The 19,408-nt window shown below is 43.0% G+C and overlaps 1 protein-coding gene across 5 annotated transcripts in view; it reads right to left on the reverse strand.

The window, feature by feature from the left end:
• CYSLTR2 (cysteinyl leukotriene receptor 2) overlaps positions 1–9,161 on the reverse strand; it is a 43,335-nt gene extending 34,174 nt beyond the window's left edge. For 3 of the 5 annotated variants that reach the window (XM_032294640.1, XM_032294638.1, XM_032294637.1), the window contains exon 1: positions 4,465–5,590. The gene's annotated coding sequence lies outside the window, so the exon portion shown is untranslated. Of the gene's footprint in view, positions 1–4,464; positions 5,594–8,651 lie in introns of those variants that run through there. The other 2 variants (XM_032294639.1, XM_032294636.1) reach the window with 2 other exon arrangements.
• Positions 9,162–19,408: the final 10,247 nt, after the last annotated feature.

Raw genomic sequence — 19,408 nt, forward strand, 5'->3', positions numbered from 1 at the left:
AAAAGAAATTATTTACAAAGGTAGTTTGTTAAACATCATGTGTATTTACTAAATACATTGGGATATCATGGAAAACCTCTGGAATAAATCCCAACTGAATCTGAATCCTAGCTCTTCCTTGTGCAAACTGTGATCATCAGCAAGTACTCAACCTCTTGGAGTAATTGAGAGGACCCCAGGAGGCAGCACAGGTGATAGCCAGGGATGCAGCTGCACTGTGCCTGGCACATGCATTGTCATTCCTGTTGCCACCCCACCTGCCAGTGGCACAGGGGCAGTGGGTATCTGAAACCTAAATAAGAGAGGGCCAGGAGCAAAAGTTAACCGTGGGCTCCCCCTCCTCCCCTGCTCATCCTGCTGCCCAGGGTTTCCTCCGTGGCAGACCTGGCCCGTTCACCCAGCAGACTCCACCAACTCCCTCCTTTCATCTCAGGGGTCAGTTCAAGACCGACCTAGTATAGGCTGTCATCTTTCACCTGGACAATGGACACAGCCTCCTCAATTGCTCCCTATCTCCACTCTGGCTATCCTCAATTCATTCTTCACAGAGTGACCAGAGTAACCTTTCCAAAATGCATATCTGACCACATTACTCTTCCACTTAAAATCCATTATCATCACAGAATCAAGTTCATCACCAGGCTTTTCACAGTATGGATCTTGTTATCCATCATATTCTCTCTGCTCCATCCCCTCGGTAAACAATGCTCAGTCTCATGAAGCTTATTTCAAGGCCCCCAACACAGCAGGCTTTCTCTTGCTCACTTCTTTGGAGCTTCAGCTCATCTCCTGGCTATTGCTTATCCAGTCTCAGGTTTCTAAACATCACTTCCTCCAGAAGAAGCCTTCTCTGACCCCTCCAGGTCTTGGCTGGCTGCAGCCCCATGGGCTTCCCGTCCAGCATTTACCCCAGGGGCAGCAGTTGCTTCCTTTCTATCCCTACCTACCACACTGTTTGCCCACAGAAGGCAAGCACGCGTCTGCTGCTTTACCCCAGCACAGCGTGAGGCACATGAATGTGCTCAGATAAATGATCAATAAATGAGCGAATGAAGCTGTTTTCCAAAGCCGTCATTTTATGCCTCACAATTAAATCTTCTGTGGGGAAAGAACTCCCATGGTCTTTTTCTATGAAATGATGTTAATGTGTACCATTTGGGTACCTTCTGTGACTGCCTTCTGCTCTCATGCCAAGACCATTGACCCTTGTGAGGCTTTTACCTTAAAGGCTTACCCTTGGGGAACTAGAGTGCCTCAGACGTCTGGTGCACAGAGCAAACTATAGAAAAGCAGAAAGAGTCCTTGATTCTGGAGCACACAGGAAACGCTAACAACGTCCAAGTTAATCCTCATGTACTCACGTACACAATAATGAGTACACTGAAAAAATATATCATCTTTCCTCCAAAACGGGGGTTGTTTGTGTGATCCCAGGCGGATGGGAGGCAGGGTGATATAATGAATGAAAGCATGTGCTTTTGAGTTAAAAGGGTCCTGGGTTTAAGTTTCAATTATGCCTTTTAGTCAGCCTTTTAGTTCTTTGTGACAAGGTACAAAACTCAGAGAATTAAATAGGAGCCTTCTTTGTGGCCAAGTGAAAGGGGCTGGGACTATTTCATCTGGAGAAGAGCCAACCAGAAAGGTATGAACAATTCTATTTACTTTCCTTTATTTTTATTACACAAGTAGTACATGTTCATGGTAAAAAAAAAAAATTGCAATGTAATACAAGCTGAAATAAACTGAAATTACAAAGTTTATCACCAACAAGACATATCTAAAATTTTGCATATATGCTTTTTTCTTGAAATATATGCAAATATTTTTAAACAAAATGAGTGCATTTTTAATGCTGTTTTGTACCTTGCGGTTTTCTTATTTCTGTGCCATGATCATCATTCTTTGGCAACTAATAACATCAATGTCATCATTTGACTGGCTACAGAGTATCCAATTATATAAACATTATGAAATTTGTTTAACCAATTTCCCATAGTAGCTATTATTTAAGTTGTAAGAAAGGCTGGGCACGGTGGCTCACGCCTGTAATCCCAGCACTTTGGGAGGCCGAGGCAGGCAGATCACGAGATCAAGAGATCGAGATCATCCTGGTCAACATGGTGAAACCCCGTCTCTACTAAAAAATATAAAAAAATTAGCGGGGTGTGGTGGTGGCCGCCTGTAGTCCCAGCTGCTCGGAAGGCTGAGGCAGGAGAATTGCTTGAACCTAGGAGGCGGAGGTTGCAGTGAGCAGAGGTAGCGCCACTGCACTCCAGCCTGGCCTCTGGTGACAGACTGAGACTCTTGTCAAAAAAAAAAAAAAAAAAAAAAAGACTGTGTGCCCTGCGCTCAACCAAACTGGACCAGTTCTCGTTCCACCTGGGAAAGATCCTATGTTCTCTGGGTCTCATCTTTATCATCTTTAAAATAAGAATTGCACCCTCCAGTTCTTAAGGCTAGTATGTGGGTCAAATGAAATGATGCATGTAAATAGATCAAATGAACTGATGCAGGCACTGATTTGTGTTTTGTAAACAGTACTGTGTGAATGTTTACATTCATTAAAGAAGGTACTACACAGGTGTTTTCCACTACGTCAAAACAAGAAGAAGTTTAATTAACACACTGTTGATCAAGTTGGGGTGATTCTGGCCTGCAGTAGGCTAGGAGTGGAACAGCAAATGCTTCAATGTAGTTTAGCTGTTCTGGCTGTTTTCAGTCCCCAATGGGAGAAACCATAATACAGCCCTGGCATAAACTCTGTCCACTTTCCTCCTGAGGACGTGGGGTCCAGAGAAGGTAAGTGCCATGTCTATGGGGCTCCTAAAAGCCAGAGTGAGCCACCTCCTGCCTCCAAATCCAATCCCATCAATCTTCACTATGCCCCCAGTGTGTGACTGGCCAGCCATTAAATGCCCACCTTGTGTTTAATCTTAAAGAGTTTGAAACAGGGCAGGGCATGGTGGCTTATGCCTGTAATCCCAGCATTTTGGGAGGCCGAGGCAGATGGATCACCTGAGGTCAGGAGTTCGAGACCAGCCTGGCCAACATGGAGTAACCCCGTCTCTACTAAAAATGCAAAAAATTAGCTGGGCATGGTGGTGCATGCCTGTAATCCCAGTTACTCAGGAGGCTGAGGCAGGAGAATCACTTGAACCCAGGAGGCGGAGGTTTCGGTGAGCTGAGATTGTGCCATTGTACTCCAGCCTAGGCAACAAGAGCAAAACTCTGTCTCAAAAAAAAAAAAAAAAAAAAAAGAGTTTGCAAAAGAAAAGAAGCCCGGTTGCCTTGGCAGATTCTAGCAGATATGGGCATGATTCAGACACATTTAGAACATACTACAGCCTTAACTTCTCTAACTTGTAATCATCGAAACACTGGAAACAAATCCACCTCTTTAAAACATTTGTAAATTGAAACTCAAGTAGATTCTCATCTCAACAGTTTATGTGGCTGAGGTAGATGATAGAAATTTCTAGAAGTCTTGTTTCCCACAAATCATTCTATAATTTGCACTATTTATGTCGTGTTGAGAGGGAGATTTGGTTGGCTTGCCTAAAATTATACCTCCCTTTCTCCTGATACATATTACTCTCCGGTATATGTCAAAGACAGAAAAATATTTTGAATGACCTAGGTCATCTGTTTTTATGCTGACCACTCATTAGACCCACCTGAGATGTTTCTGGAAAACAAGACAAAATACTGCAGATGACTGGCTGATCTCCAAAAGTTAAGCTTCAATTATTCTAGGGGTAACTTTCTAATCTCCTCAGAGTCTGGTGATTTTGGCTAAATGTGCAGCCAGAGTTGAGAAACACTGATTAGGGTCCCAGTGGGGTAAGGAACAGATGATACACTCATGACCTCACACATTCTTTCACTCTCATTGTGGCTCTGAGCAAATCCATTGAAATATATGTCCTCAAATTTAACTTCTACCTCTACAACACGACCCTGAATGAAAAAATATATCTTATATAATAAAATGACCCAAACAACGAAAAATAGGAAAAATGTATATAGCCAAAAATGGAGGAAGCATAGTAAAGTTCCTCAATGCAATATTATGCGACAGCTTTAATTTATGATTACAAAGAATTCACAGCAACATGGAAAAATCATAGACTGAAATAGAGAAAATGAATATAAACTTGCCCATAGGGCAGGGATGAAACTATGAAAATTAAAGTTATATGTGCGTACACACACGCAAAATATCAATAGAGGTAGAGAATTTTGGTGGAGAATTTTGGAATTTATCTTGGTGGAGAATTTTGCTTCCTTCAACATTTTTGTACTTCTACAGTATTTTTTAAACTACCACGTACATGACAGTAAAATAACATTTATAGTAGAACAAAACAAAATTTACTTTTCAAAAATTATTCCTCTGATTATTAAGTTATCATCAAGGCTTGATTCTCAACAATGAATTAACAAAACAAAGATTAAAATGCCCACCTGAAGGTCTCTGTGTTTCAGCCGCCCTGGCTTCTGCTGCCTCTATCTCTCCTGCCTTTCTCTTCCACGTAATTCAGCTTGCTTATTTCAAAGAAAAGTAAAACAGCAAAGTATATTTATGAATGATGCCAACCAATAGCAAGAAAGTCAGGAAGTATAGCAGGTCATCTGTGCTTTTCAGAAGCCACTGTAGATGTCAGTGCAAGCTCCCTTCTCAAGAAGGGGGAGGATTTCGTTAGGGGCTATGTCTAAAAAGAAGAAACTTAAAATTGCCCTGCCCCTCTAATGACTGGATTTTATCATTATCTTTCACGAGAGATCAAGCGGATATGAGGGGTTAGAGTCAGTGGTTTTCAGTAGCTTTTAGTTCTCCTAAATGGTTTCTGTTTCCGTGGCAACAGTAATAGCAACATTGCCTCACACACACAGCACTCTAAACTTGTTTAAAGCACTTCCCTCACTCGCTTGCATTTTCAACTCACTTGCATTCAGGCAGAGACCTTATCCACTCTGCTGAAAATCTTCTGTCAGAGGTCACCAATAACCTCCTCCTCGTTGTTCACGTAAAAGATCCTTTCTCAGTCCTCACCTTCCTTCACCTCTTGTTTGCATAGTTGACCATTACCACTTTCCTGAAACATTTTCCTCATTTCTCTGATGTTCCTTGTTCTTTTTCTACCTCTCAGGTTGCTCTTCTTTGCGTCTTTTTCTGATGCCTCCTCTTCCATCCCTTTTCTACATGTAAGCTTTCCCCAGAGGTCTGTGTTCTGACTTCTTCCCTCCTTCTTCTCTTGCTTTTATCTATCTGATCCACAATTGTGGCGAAATTTAGTGTGGCCCAGATAGAGCTTTTCTCTTCCCCCTTAGTCCTGCATCTCCCCATCTACCCCGACTAAGCAAATGGTACCACAACAATTTAGCTAGTTAATCTGTCCATAAACCTAGAAATCTCTTTTAACTTCTCTTTCTTCCACCGCCCACCTGTGAGCCAACAAGTTTCATTTGTTCTGCCCATAAAATATGTCCCAAATCCCACCATTACGCACCTCCCCATCACCGTTCAAATCCTCATTTATTGGGTAGAAAGCTTCAGTAATATTAGGCAAGAAAAACAACGCAGGGTGTGGTGGCTCATGCCTTTAATCCCAGCACTTTGGGAGGCCGAGACGGGCAGATCACAATGTCAAGAGATTGAGACCATCCTGGCCAAAATGGTGAAACACCGTCTCTGCTAAAAACACAAAAATTAGCTGGGCATGGTGACGTGCACCTGTAATCCCAGCTATTTGGGAGTCTGAGGCAGAAGAACCAATTGAACTCGGGCAGTGGAGGTTGCTATGAGCCAAGATCGCACTACTGCACTCCAGCGTGGTGACAGAGCAAGACCCTGTCTCAAAAAAATAAAATAAAATAATAAATTAAAGGGATCCAAATTAGAAATAAATAAGTAAAATTATCTCTGTTGCAAATGATAAAATCTTATATGTAGAGAAACCTATAGATTCCATACACACACACACACAAAACCCAATAGAACTAATAAGCAAATTGAGCAAAGTTGCAGGATAGGAAATCAATACACAAAAATGAGTTGCATTTATATCACTAATAATAAACAATCCAAAAAAGGAAAGTAAGGAAACTATTGCATTTACAATAGCATTAAAATGAGTAGCATACTTTGGATATATACTCAGTAGTAGAATTACTGGATCTTGTTGAGATCTCTGCACTCTCATGTTTATTGTAGCACTATTCACAATAGCCAAGATATGGGATCACCCCGAATATTCATCAACAGAAAGATGGATGAAAAATGTGTCATATATTCCTGATTGAATACTATTTATTGATTTAAAAAGAACTAAATTCTGTCATCTGTGGCAACATGGATGAGCTTGGAAGATATTATGTTAAGTGAAGTAAGCCGGGCACAGAAAGATAAATACTGCATATTCTCACTCATAAATGGAAGATAAAATAGTTGACCTTACACAAGTAGAGGGTAGATAGTGGTTATTAGAGGCTGGGAAGGGGAGGAGGCAGGGAGAGATAGACAGAGGTTGATTAATGGACACAAGAGTTGATCAATGGACATCTAGATAAGAGGAATAAGTTCTAGTGTTCTACAGTACTGTAGGGTGACGGTAATAAACAACAATTTATTGTATATTTTCAAATAGCTAGATAAGCAAATTGTGAATATTTTCAAAAATAAATGCCAAATGTTTAAGGTGGTGAATATGCTAAATACCCTAATTATATATTGTATACCTATATCAAAATATCACACTGTACCCCATAAATATGTACAATTATTACTGGCCAATTAAAAATTATAATTTTTTTAAATTTAAAAATTTTAAAAATCTTTAAAAAATAAACTTAAAAATTCACCTAAGGAAGTGAAAGACTTATATGCTGAAAAGCACAAAACATTGCTGAAAGAAATTAAAGATATACAAACAAAACAAAACAAAGAATACCTGAATAAATAGAGAGACATCCTATATTTATGGATTGGAAGACTTAATATCGCTAATACTCCCCCAAACTGCTCTTTAACCAATCAAATATTCTTTAGCTTGCTTCTGCATTCACCCCATAAAAGGCTTCCACTTGACTCCTTTGGTACTACCCAATTAATAAATTGCTGTCTGCTCCAATAAAGTCTTTAAAATCTTAGTGTGCTGCAGTTTATCTTTTATCAGAGGGAAATGGAAAGTTGTTGTTTAAAGGAAACTGTTTTGTAAGATGAAACAAGTTCTGGAGATGGATGTTGGTGATGGTTGTAAAATAATGTAAATGTATTTCATGCCACTGAACTGTACACTTTAAAAAAACAGTTAAAATGGTAAAATTTATGTCATATAATAAAAAATATATAATTTTACCCCAATTTTTAGAGATAAATAGTTTTCACAAATTAACTAAAAGTCTTAAGAAAAAGAGGGCCAGGCACAGCCTGTAATCCCAGCACTTTGGGAGGCTGAGGGGGGTGGATCACCTGAGGTCAGGAGTTTGAGACGAGGCTGGCCAAGATGGTGAAACCTCATCTCTACTAAAAATACAAAAATTAGCTGGGCAAGGTGGCAGGAACCTGTAATCACAGCTACTTGGGAGGCTGAGGCAGGAGAATTGCTAGACCCGGGAGGCAGAGGTCGCAGTGAGCCGAGATCGTGCCACCGCATTTTAGGCTGGGAGAAAGGGTGAGACTCTATCTCAAAAAAAAAAAAAAGAAAAGAGAAAAGAAAAAGGAAAAGGAATGCTACAATAACACCCTAATTGTTTTCGTGTTTCTACTTTCACTGCTGTACTGCGCTACAGTGATGCTCTTAAAGAGTACGTCATATCATTCATTCCCTTGCTTAAAAACCCTGCAGTGACTTCCCACAATTCTCAAAATAAAAACCTCTTTCCTTAAAGAGTGATAAATAACTTTCAAAAACTTTGATGAGTTAATCAGATAAACAAATGGATAGTATTCATGGCAGGTAAAAAAGAGCACACACATTATTCAAAATAAAAATCTTTACCATGATCTGCAAAAGCCCAACCTGATTGGCCCCTCTTATGTATGTATACCACTTTGACCCTAGCCACATGGCCTTCCCGGCTGCTGGTCCAAGTCCCTGTGCTGAGATGCCATCGCCCTGTCTTCCTCACTCCACTTAACTCTCTACTTAAGGGCCACTATATCCCACAAGACTTCACTGGCCTCCCTTTCTAAAATAGTTATCCACACATATACTCCCCCTGACTCTGCTGTAGTCTGTTTTGGAGAGCTTATCACTAGCGCTACTCCTTTTTTTTTTTTTTTTTTTTTTTTTGACATGGAGTCTCGCTCTGTTGCTCTGGGTGGAGTGCAGTGGTGCCATCTCAGCTTACGGCAACCTCCACCTCCCGGGTTCTAGCAGTTCTCCTGCCTCAGTCTCCTGAGTAGCTGGGACTACAGGCACCCACCACCACACCCAGCTAACTTTTGTATTTTTAGTAGAGACAGGGTTTCACCATATTGGCCAGGCTGGTCTCAAACTCCTGACCTTGTAATCCACCCACCTCACCCTTCCAAAGTGCTAGGATTACAGGCCTGAACCACTGTGCCCAGCCCACCATCACTACTTTTTTATAACATTAAATACTCATTTCTAAATTGTTAGATCCCCATACTATACATTTGTACTCACTTCTCAGACTCCTTTGTGTTTGAGGTCTGGGCTGGAATGTGGCCACCTCAGAAGAGCTGGCAAAGCCTGCAGCTGTCCTTGTCCTCTTCCCACTCCCACCTCCCTCCCACGTATGAGGAGCTCCACACTTAGGCATGGGGAATTCTAGCCCTCATGTCCTTGTCCCCAGTGCCTGAAAGCAGCTGTTCTTGGCCACCTGTAGGACGTAGGGCTACACAAACTGTATGCTCTGATGCAAGTAGGGAAAACTCATAGCATTTGAGGACACTTGGCTGGGGAATTCCCAAGTACCCAGAGCACAGTACAGACAAGGAAGTGTCCCTTAGCCCCACAGACTCCCAGCCGCCTCAGGTCAACAAAGAGGTTGGATGAGGATCAGGGAGGACTCTAATCTATGTCTGGTCCTCCTTCAGCCCTTTCCTGTCCCAAGGGGCTCTCTCTGGTCAAAGAATGGCACCAGGACAGTGTGTTCTTATGCCCACGTCTAGGAGTAGTTTGGCCTTCATGGTCCAACCCCAGATTCCCTTTCAGCTTCTATTCCTATTGGTTGCCTTCCCACTTTCTTCCCACGCTCCAGTCAAACTGAACTATTTGCTTATTTCTAAAAATAAAAAGCACCATTTTGGGGCCTGAGAGGAGCGCAAAATGGTAAATAAGGGGACTGGCTGTACTGGAAAGAAATTAGCAAATGCTTTCTTGAAAATAAACAAGGCAGGCTTAGTTGTTTTGCGTGTTTGTAGTTTGTTCGCTGGAACTGGAACAGACCTAAACAAACAGGGAGTCCAGTCCCTTCATGACACTCGTGAAGAAACAGAAGCACAGACTTGCTGAGCAGCGTGGTCATGGCACACAGCTAGTCAGTGTCACACCAGGCCTGGAACCCAGAGAAGGGTCTGGAGAGCTCCCTAACCATCTCCAACACAGCCCTACATATGCTATTCTCTTTTCGTCTTCTGCTGCCCCATGGCCATGGGAAAGACAGGCCCCGGCTCTCGCTATCCCCTCACGTAAGGTCTCCCTCAACCCTGAAAACCACCGATTCTAGCACCCTTCCCCATCCCTTCCAAGCCCGACACTAGTCTGGTGCCAAGAGCCAAACCTCACCCTATCTATAGCTCCCACAAGTGCCCCAAATCTTGAAACTTGGGGGAAATAAAAAGTAGGTCTTCCTGGAAAGCTCCAAACTGCTGCTGCTGTGTCAATAAAAAGGAAGAGGCCCTGGAGCTATTTCCTGCATGTCCCAGAGCTCTCCAGCAATGACTATCACCAGGACGATGTAGATCTTACCTTCGTGCTCCAGAACCGGGGGTGAGGGTGAATGGTTTTCTGTGCAGCTTCTTCATGCAGCTGTGGAGAGGGGCTGGGACCAGGGTTGCTCCTCTGAAGACAAGGTTCTTCCTCGGCCAGGGATTCTATTTCTAATATTTTATTTATCTCAGTTAGAACTCACAGAACTCACAGTCTACAAATATTATATTACCATTCTTATCTTTAGGGGGCAAAAAGCTTGAAACAACATTTAATTCTATAAGCAATCGCCAAAGATATTCATTCTCCTCCAATAAAAGCCCACTTGACTGGCACGGTGGCTCACACCTGTAATTCTAGCACTTTGGGAGGCCAACGTGGGCGGATCATGAGGTCAGGAGATTGAGACTCACCTGGCCAATACGGTGAAACGCCATATCTACTAAAAATACAAAAATTAGCCAGGCTTGGTGGTGCATGCCTGTAGTCTCAGCTACTTGGGAGACTGAGGCAGGAGAATCACTTGAACCCAGAAGGCGGAGGTTGCAGTGAGCCAAGATCGTGCCACTGCACTCCAGCCTGAGCGACTGAGTGAGACTGTTTCAAAAAAAAAGAAAAAAAGGTTAATTGACTGATGTTCATCTCATTAAAATAAATAAAGTAGGCTGGATGCAGTGGCTCACTCCTATAATCCCAGCACTTTGGGAAGCTGAGGCAGGAAGTGAGTCCAGAAGTTTGAGAGCAGCCTGAGCAACACAGTAAGACCCCATTTCTTAAAAAAAAAAAAAAAAACATTAGCCAGACATGGTGGCATGTGTCTGTAGCCTCTACTACCCAGGAAGCTGAAGTGTGAGGATTGCTTGAGCTGGAGACATTGTGGCTGCAGTGAGCTGGGATCACACCATTGCACTCCAGCCTAGGTGTCAGAGAAAGACTGCCTCAGAAAAAAAATATTAAACTAAAAAATTTAGAATAAACAAAGTGAAAAAAATCAACCCTATACTCCCAGAGCTAAATTTTGAATATCAGGTTTTCAAGGAGCAGAATATGTTTCAAGAATATTAGAAAGATAATGAGGAAAATGCTTTATCCCCACCCCCTGCTTCTGAATCTGTAAACCTCAGAGAAAGGAGAAACCCATTCAAGACTTTCTTTTATTTTTAGGACAGCCTGGGATCTCTAAGCACTTTATAGGCAGTAACTTTGCTGAAGAGTGCCCATTAGACACTCTTACTTTGTACAATTTGGAGAGATGATATAAGGAGATGCAATGTCATTTTAACCAGATTTGTCAGGATGGAGCATGAAATCATTCATTCACAGTAGATGGGGAAGGGTCTATGACTTTAAAAGAAAGATAATCCTAAGGAGCAGAGAAAGGAATAAACACATTATCCAATGTGCTGCTCTTGATGATTTAAAGGAAAACATGGCAGTATGTTTAATGTATAGAGCACACAGAGAACGTCTCTGGAACTCTCAAAGGCCTGTAGAAGTAATCAAGAGAAGAGCATCAACTCCAGTTTTGTAGGAGATCTCCAAGTTTGTTCTCAGTTGACAAAGTGAGTTTAAGAGAAATAGGACCAGTTTCTTGCTGATTACCCTAAAGTACCAGCCGCAAGGCTTTTAGAGACATAAGCTTGAGTCTAGAGGGTATGTTCTTATAAACACAAACCTGTGATTTTTCAAAAGATCAGAAACACTATTAAGTTGGTAGGGCATCAGAGACAGTAGTTTGTTTTCATAGTGCAATACAAAGGAAGAAGTCAACATGAATCATATTTCTACTTAGGTCATTAAGAAAGGGTAAGAATGGAAACAAAATTTGAAAACTCACGGAATTTAGAAAGCAACCAACTTTATGTGCAGGAGGGCCTGTTCTGTGATAAGACAATCAGAGAAAAGGAGACCTAGTGTAGTGGGCTAAACACTGGTACCAAAGACATGCCCATATTCAAATCCTGGATTCTATAAACGTGATCTTATGTGGCACAAATCGTGGTTCATTAAGGATCTTGAGGAGAGGAGTTTATTTTGTATTTTTTAGGTGGGCCCAAAATGCAATCACATGTATCCTTGTAAGAGAGATGACAAAGGAGTGTCAACAAACTCACGTAGGAGAGAAGGCCATGTGAAGTGATTAGAGTGATGCAGCCACAAGCCAAGGAACACCTGGAGCCTCTAGAACTGGCGAAGCAATGAAGGACCCCTAGAGCCTCCAGAGGGAATGTAGCCCTGCTGGCATCTTGATTTCTGATTTCTGCCCTACAGAACTGTGAGAGAATGGATTTCTGTTGCTTTAATATAAGCCATTAAGTTTGTAGTACTTTGTTAGGGCAGTCCTAGGGAACTCATCCATATCTACCTTCTCCAACCAAGGGAACCTAAAATTCAGGGAGAAAGTGATAAATTTGCCATAACATATGCAGTAGGCTTAACTAACTCATAATGACCTTGCATTCTTTTTATCTCTCATATGTTCAATCTCTCATATGTAATTCTCCCTTCAAAAAGAACAATTCAGCTTCCCAAGCAGTGTCAGCTCTCTGGAGAGGTGATGAGGCTGGACTGGGCATTAATGTCCACTCCAGTCAAATCAGAGCTGCAGGAGGAAGTAGCCAGAGAACTGTGCGGTGTGTGGGACACATGACACCCTCTCCCCAACCTCCCTGGCATCCCCCTACACACACATGCATACACACTTACCTCTTTATCAAGTTCTTTTTTTTTTTTTTTTTGAGATAAAGTCTCACTTTGTTGCCCCAGGCTGGAGTGCAGTGGTGTGATCTCAGCTCACTGCAACCTCTGCCTCCCAGGTTTAAGCAATTCTCCTGTTTCAGCCTCCTGAGTAGCCGGTATTACAGATGCATGCCACCAAGCCCACCTATTTTTTGTATTTTTAGTAGAGATAGGGTTTCCCCATGTTGGTCAGGCTTGTCTCGAACTCCTGACCTCGTGATCCACCCACCTTGGCCTCCCAAAGTGCTGGGATTATAGGCATAAGCCACCATGCCAGGCTTATCAGATATTTATTTTAGTATGTTAAGCAAATTGGAAGATTGCCAAATTAAGAATCCCAAAATGGAATTTTTCCAAAAGGGAGTTTTTCCTTGCATAATATTGTATGAGAATGAGAATCAGGAGATTCTGGTTTGGACCCTAAGAGACCCAGCCAATGGCCCTTGGGGAGGAGCAGGCCCATATCCCATGGCATGACTTATATCATAGGGTTCAGGCAGAGCAGTCTTTGTGGAGAGCATTGAGTACTAAACTCTGACCTTTCTCTGTACTAAAAATTATTTCCAAAAAGACCTGGAGAGAGTCATATCTACAAACCATCAATCTTGCTAAACATGTCATTTTGACCCAATATATGTGTCTTGCTCTGATAACCTGACTCTGACCAGCAAACTTCCTTCCTTTCACTTAAACATTCTTTTGGCTGACTCCAAGTTTTTACATAGAGCTTTTTAAACCAATTACAAAAGAAAGGATCTTTGATCCCACCTATGACCTGTAAGCCCCCTAATTCAAGATATCCCGCCTTTTGGGGCTAAACCAATGTATAACTTCCATGTATCGATTTACAGCTTTGCCTGTAGCTTCTGCTTCCTTGAAATGCTTAAAATAGGGTTACAGTCTGACTCCCTTGGAACCCATTACTCATGATTTCTTGGGTTTATGTTTTCCCTGGGCCGTGGTCATTCATCTTGACTCAGAATAAACCTCTTTGAAATGTTTTGCAGAGTTTGGTTTTGCTACTGACAGCATAAACCTGGACAAGGGAGCCAAAGCTATGTGCACACTCTTCTCTCCCCTATCAGATCCTTCCCTTTCTTTCAGCCCACCTTTTCTCAGAAATTTTCAGGAAATTTCCTGCTACTCATATAAGGCCTTTCTCATCCTGAGGGTACTAATTAGCCAAGTCACTTAAGGCAAATTAGTGATTAAGAACGTAGAATTCTGGAAAAAGACCACAGAATTAGAGCCTTCACAAAACTCATGGTACAGAAGAGTCTCTAAACTCATCAGCTTAGTTTAAAATCTGCAATGGCTTATCATCCCCTTCTGCTTTCTTCTAAATCCTAGCAATGGATCTGAGCACTGCTTGACTGGACCTTGAGGCTGGCTCCTTGTATTCTGTGGCTCAGCCTGGGCAGGCAAGTCTTTCTCCACTCCCGCTTCTGTGGCCCTCACTCCAGGCAACAGGTGGCCAAGCAAGAACATAGGGTGGAGATTTGAGAGATGATCTGGTCCTGTTTCAGCCTGGTTGGTATAGGGTCTTGGAAACACACCTCAGGCACTTTCAGGGGTGACTAGTTTCCAGAACTCAAGGGATCTCTGGAGTAAACTTAATTTCTTCAGATGAAAATCAATCATAGTACCATCTCCCAAAAGTCAAGCTTTTAGTGCATTCTCTGCCAGACAGTTTTCTGAGTGGTTGCTTGCTCATTTGTTGCTTCATTTGACAAAAATTTACATCCTGCATTTTTCCCATTTACACTGTAACACAGCGTTTTACCATATCGGCATGAATGTTTTAATGATTGAATTATATTCCCATATTCCATCAACAGGATGCACCACAGTGGGGAGAATAAACTGCATTCATTGTTATTTTTCCCCCATATGCATGCAGCTTTTCCCTAATCTAGGCTCTACATTAGTTTTACTAATAGCATGTAAAAAGGAGTTTGCAAACAGTTAAGTTTCACACAGCGGGTGAGACAAGGACTTCTTGAGAAAAATGGCAAGTGAGCTATCAAAATATTCTCTACCTACCCTGAGTTGAGACTGATGACACACGTGGTGGCCAGACTCAGGGCCAGAGCACTGCAGCACAGCTACAGCACCTGCCAGGGAGATCTGCCAAGCACTGGGCAGAGCACATGCAAGGCAGGAGCAGCAGCATCACTGGCTGCACTCTGGGCGTGCTCAGTGCAGGCACATGCTCAGGCATCTAGCAGTGTGGGTGGTGGCTGCAGTGGGGCTGCTGTCTTTCCTCTTTTCCCACCTGTGGACAGGAGATGACCCAGCTGGAGCAGAAGACTCAAAATAATTTGAAAAATAGGCATGAGGAAGGTTGGGGGCGAGGACAGAGGAGAGGAGATAGGTTGGAAAAGACTGTCACCCCAGATGAAGACCTCCAAGCCAGATCATTTCATATGGTACCTTTACTGCCCAGGCTCGTGGGCACACCAGGCAGGCTTAGTTTCCTTCCTCACCTCTCCCCTGCTCTACTCTCTATAGGGTGTGGTAAGGGCTCACCTCTAAAGCTCGGACTCCCATATCGGCCAGCTTTTGGCTGGATTTGGCACCAGTGGAAGGTGAGAAAGTGGAAGAAAAGGAGGAAAAAACCAGGGCATTTCTCCCTTTATTAGTCCATTCTCACACTGCTGTAAAAAACTTCCTGAGACTGGGTAGGTTTAACTAACTTACAGTTCTGCATGGTTGGGCACGTTTCAGGAAACTTACAATCATGGTGGAAGCTGAAGGGTAGGCAGGTACCTTCTCCACAAGGTGGCAGGAGAGAGAAGTGCCCAGCAAGGAGGGAAGAGCCTCTTATAAAACCATCAGCTCATGTGAAAACTCACTCACCATCACGAGAACAGCCTGGCAGAACCACTACTGTGATTGAATTACCTCCACCTGTGTCCTGTGTGGCCCCAGCTTCTGCTGTGTGATCCCCAGGCTTAGAGAAAGCTGTCTCTCCCTGTGTGTCCACAGCCCAGGCATGGTGATGGCTTCTCGCTGTGTTAACCTCCATGTTATCTCAGTCCACTGCTTGTCTCAGCTCTTCCATCACCTGAGTAAACCTTCCCTGTTTTAGATATTCAGAACAAATTCCCAGGCCCCTGTGACCTGAGGGCTGGGTTACTCTAGTGAGCTCCTAGCTCTATGAGGAGCACATATTCACTGTGTTCAAATACTCCAACAGCCAGGTCCTGGGCTTCATCCAGGTACCAGTCCTGTGCTAGGCACCTCACACAGATCTCATGTAGCCATTGCAATGACCCTTTGTGTTTGCTATTGTCCCATTTGACAATACCTAAATGATGAGGAACTTGCATTTCCAAGATGCTAAATAACTATGTACCCTTTCTACCATCAGCCAATACTAGGAGTACCAACCATAGATTCCTTTGACATTATAAATCTATCTCACTCATATTCGGGAATTTCTACTTACTAGCAGAAACTATGGGCTCCTCTTGGCATTGACGAGCATTTACATGATGCTTTCATTAATTTAGCACCATTATTGCCTTAGTTTGTCTGGCTTTTCTCCATTTAACAGAGCAGAAGATAGGAGCAGCAAGTGCCTCTTAAAGTGAGCATGTGCAATCGAATATGCACAAGCTGATGGCCCGAGAAAACAACACCATGAAATGTACCATGCATTTAGTGTCTAAGAGTACTTTGCAGTGGCTTTAATAGCTGGAGACTCCAGAATTCCACAGAGCCCAGGAAATTGCATTATTTCATCCAGGTCATTAGGAACCAAGGGTTATTAGTCATGAATCCACTTAGGAACTGCCCAGACCAGACAATTCACTTTGCTTCTCACAGATGCTCCTCTGGATGACAGTTCTGGGTGCAGTTAGCACTGCCCTCTGCTCTAGTAGGGAGGGGCAGATGCTGTGGAAAACAGCCCTGCCTGGAGGCCAGCCTGAGCTCCCTCCTGGTGGGGTGCAATGGCTGCTTTGGATAAACAAACAGATGGGAAACATGTGGCTGTAGAGAAGACATTCTGAAATCTGGATTTCCCACGTTCCGGGGATGTCAGTGTTTTTCAATTTCTTCTGCTGGTGCACATTAAAAAATTCTTCTGTTTTGAGTATGTTAAGTAATCAGGAGCCTAGAAGTATGAAACCCTGGGAAACCTAGCAGGGTATTTTAAAGAACAAGCTTGACATAAGCTGTTGCTTTCCTCTCTGTATAACATGGTAGAAAATAATAAATCAGCTTCTTGTGGGCCGGAACCAGCACACCTTAAGTATCGATAACCCCATTGTCTAAACTATGACTGCCATATGGTAAGTGTGCAATAAACATTTGTTGCATGGATGAAGAAAGGAGAAGAATCACCCTGCCAACTTTAAGATATAAACTTGGTTTTCCCCCTTCCTTCATTCTTCCCTCTATCCGTTTGCTAACAAACCCTAAGCAGAAGTGTGCCAGTCCCTGTGCTGGACAAGAAGTAAATGATGACACCTGAGACGTGGCTCCTGCACTCCAGAGGATCACTACTGGTAGACAGAGGCAGGAGGCGAACGTTCCTGAGCACTTGTGCTGGCAAGGCATGCAGGAGGGAATGGTCAGCCCCAGGGCCCAGCTACCACCTAACAGGTGTCTCTGTGTGAAGGCTGACCCTTCTTGGTATTAGGATTACAATAAGGTTTCCTTCTGTGGTTAGCCACAGCCTGGGACTAGGACTCACCAGGTGCCAGCAACAGTAGCTGAATTTCCATCCCACGCCTTTCTTGGTCCAGGGTACGACTAGCATCGCTGTCCTCGCTGCCTCAGCTCCTCCCAAGGGAGAGCATATCAGAAAAGGCTTCTGAGGGGCAGTGGGGCAGGCACTGAATCTGGAAGAGAAGCAGGTGCTGCAGGTGAAGGGAGGGGCTTTGTGGCAGAGGGAACCATGGAAAAAATGCCAGGGCACTCTGCAGAGGGCTACATGGGCATGAGCCACAGGTCAACCTGGGCACTAATCTATGTCTTCATTTCCAGCTCTGTGTCCATGTGTACATGACTTAACTTCTCTGCTGTAGACTGAATGTTTGTGTCTCCCAAGAATTCATCTCACCCCCAAGGTGATGGTATTAGGAGGTGGGGCTTTAGGAGGTGATTAGGTTATGAGAGTAGAGCCCTTGTGAATGAGATTAGCGCCCAATAAAAGTGGCCCCAGAGAGCTCCCATAGGTTTTCAGACATCTATGAGAAATAAATTTCTGTTGTTTCTATTCCACCCAGTCTATGGTATTTTGTTACAGCAGCCCAAGCGGACTAAGAGACGGTCTGAGCCCTTTTGCTCCCCATGAAATGGTAGGAGAATGCGCAGCAGGATTGTTCTGAAGGCTGAGCTCCTGCACACGATGTGCTTAGCACAGGACCTGCTAATACACACTAAATTCTGCTGTTTTGAGGGAGGATAAAAAATGAATTATAAATAGAGCCTCTCCTCCCAACAAATCTATAATCCCAAATGTATATACATGATTGTTCTCATTTTATATTTGAGAACACTGGGCGGGAACACTCAATAAACTGCTTAAAATTACTTTGATTTCAAGGATATCTGGTTCCGGAGCCTGTGCTCTTATTTTTATCCTCACCCCCTTCTCATTTACTGGCACTTGGGGATGGGTGTAAAGCACTGCAATGGATATAAAGGCAACAGACCTGGCTTAAAAAAAATGGAGCCTACCAGCAAGGAGCCTAAAGTCTAGTACTTCAGAGAAGGCATGGACACAAAAATCAGACTCTAGATAAAATGAAAATTTTGCAGAGGAAGCTGATGAGGTTAGACTCCTATAATGTTGATTATCTTATAGGCAGGAGTGATAGTTAATTGTATGTGTCACCTTGTCTAGGCCCAGTTGTTTGGTCAAACACTGGTATAGATGTTGCTATGAAGGTATTTTTAAGATGAAATTAATATTTAAATCAGTAGACTGAGTAAAGCAGATTAGAGTTCATAATCCTTGATTAAGAGTAAAGACTGAGGTTCCCCAAAGTAGAAAAAATTCTCAAGACTTCAACATAGAAACCCTGCCTGAGTTTCGAATCTGCTGTCTGCAGAATTTGGACTCAAGACTACAACATCAACTTGTCAATCAAAGAAAATGACGAGACAAGCCTCCAACAGTTTTGGAGATTTATTTGCCAAAGTTAAGGATGTGCCTGGGAGATAAGTCCATGCCTTTCTCCTAAGATGATTTTGAGAGCACCAAATTTAACGGGGAAAGGGCAAGGGGTGGGGATATTGAGAAGCACACTGTTTTCACATAAACAAAAGGAGCAGAGGAAAAATGTGGGGAATCTGCATTTTACATGCGTTAACACAGATAAAATGGGGTAGGGGAACAATTGGATGTGCATTTGGTCTGGCAGGCCAGGGTGACTGCATCTGTAAAGATAAGCCATCAATTTGCATTGCCATGGCAAAGTTTTAACAGCTCACTAGGAATTTTCTTGCCAGCGAAATATGGGGCAGGTGGGTAGCTTTTCATCTGGTACCCATCTTATTTGGGAACCAAAAGGTGGAGGCAGGTTTGCATGACCCAATTCCCAGCTTGACTTTTCCTGTTAGCTAAATGAGTTTGGGGTCCCCAAATTTAATTTCCTTTCATATACACTTCCTGGGATTTCCAGCTTACCAGCCTGCCCTGTGTTTTTTTAACTTGCCAACCCCTGCTGCTTGAGCAATTTGTTAAACAGATAAGCCCCTGTGTGTGTGTGTGTGTGTGTGTGTGTGTGCGTGTGTGTGTGTATGTGTGCGTGTGT

This window comes from Sapajus apella, unplaced genomic scaffold, assembly GCF_009761245.1.
Source record: "Sapajus apella isolate SASKATOON/1434 unplaced genomic scaffold, GSC_monkey_1.0 scaffold32, whole genome shotgun sequence".
Classification (NCBI taxonomy): domain Eukaryota; kingdom Metazoa; phylum Chordata; class Mammalia; order Primates; family Cebidae; genus Sapajus; species Sapajus apella.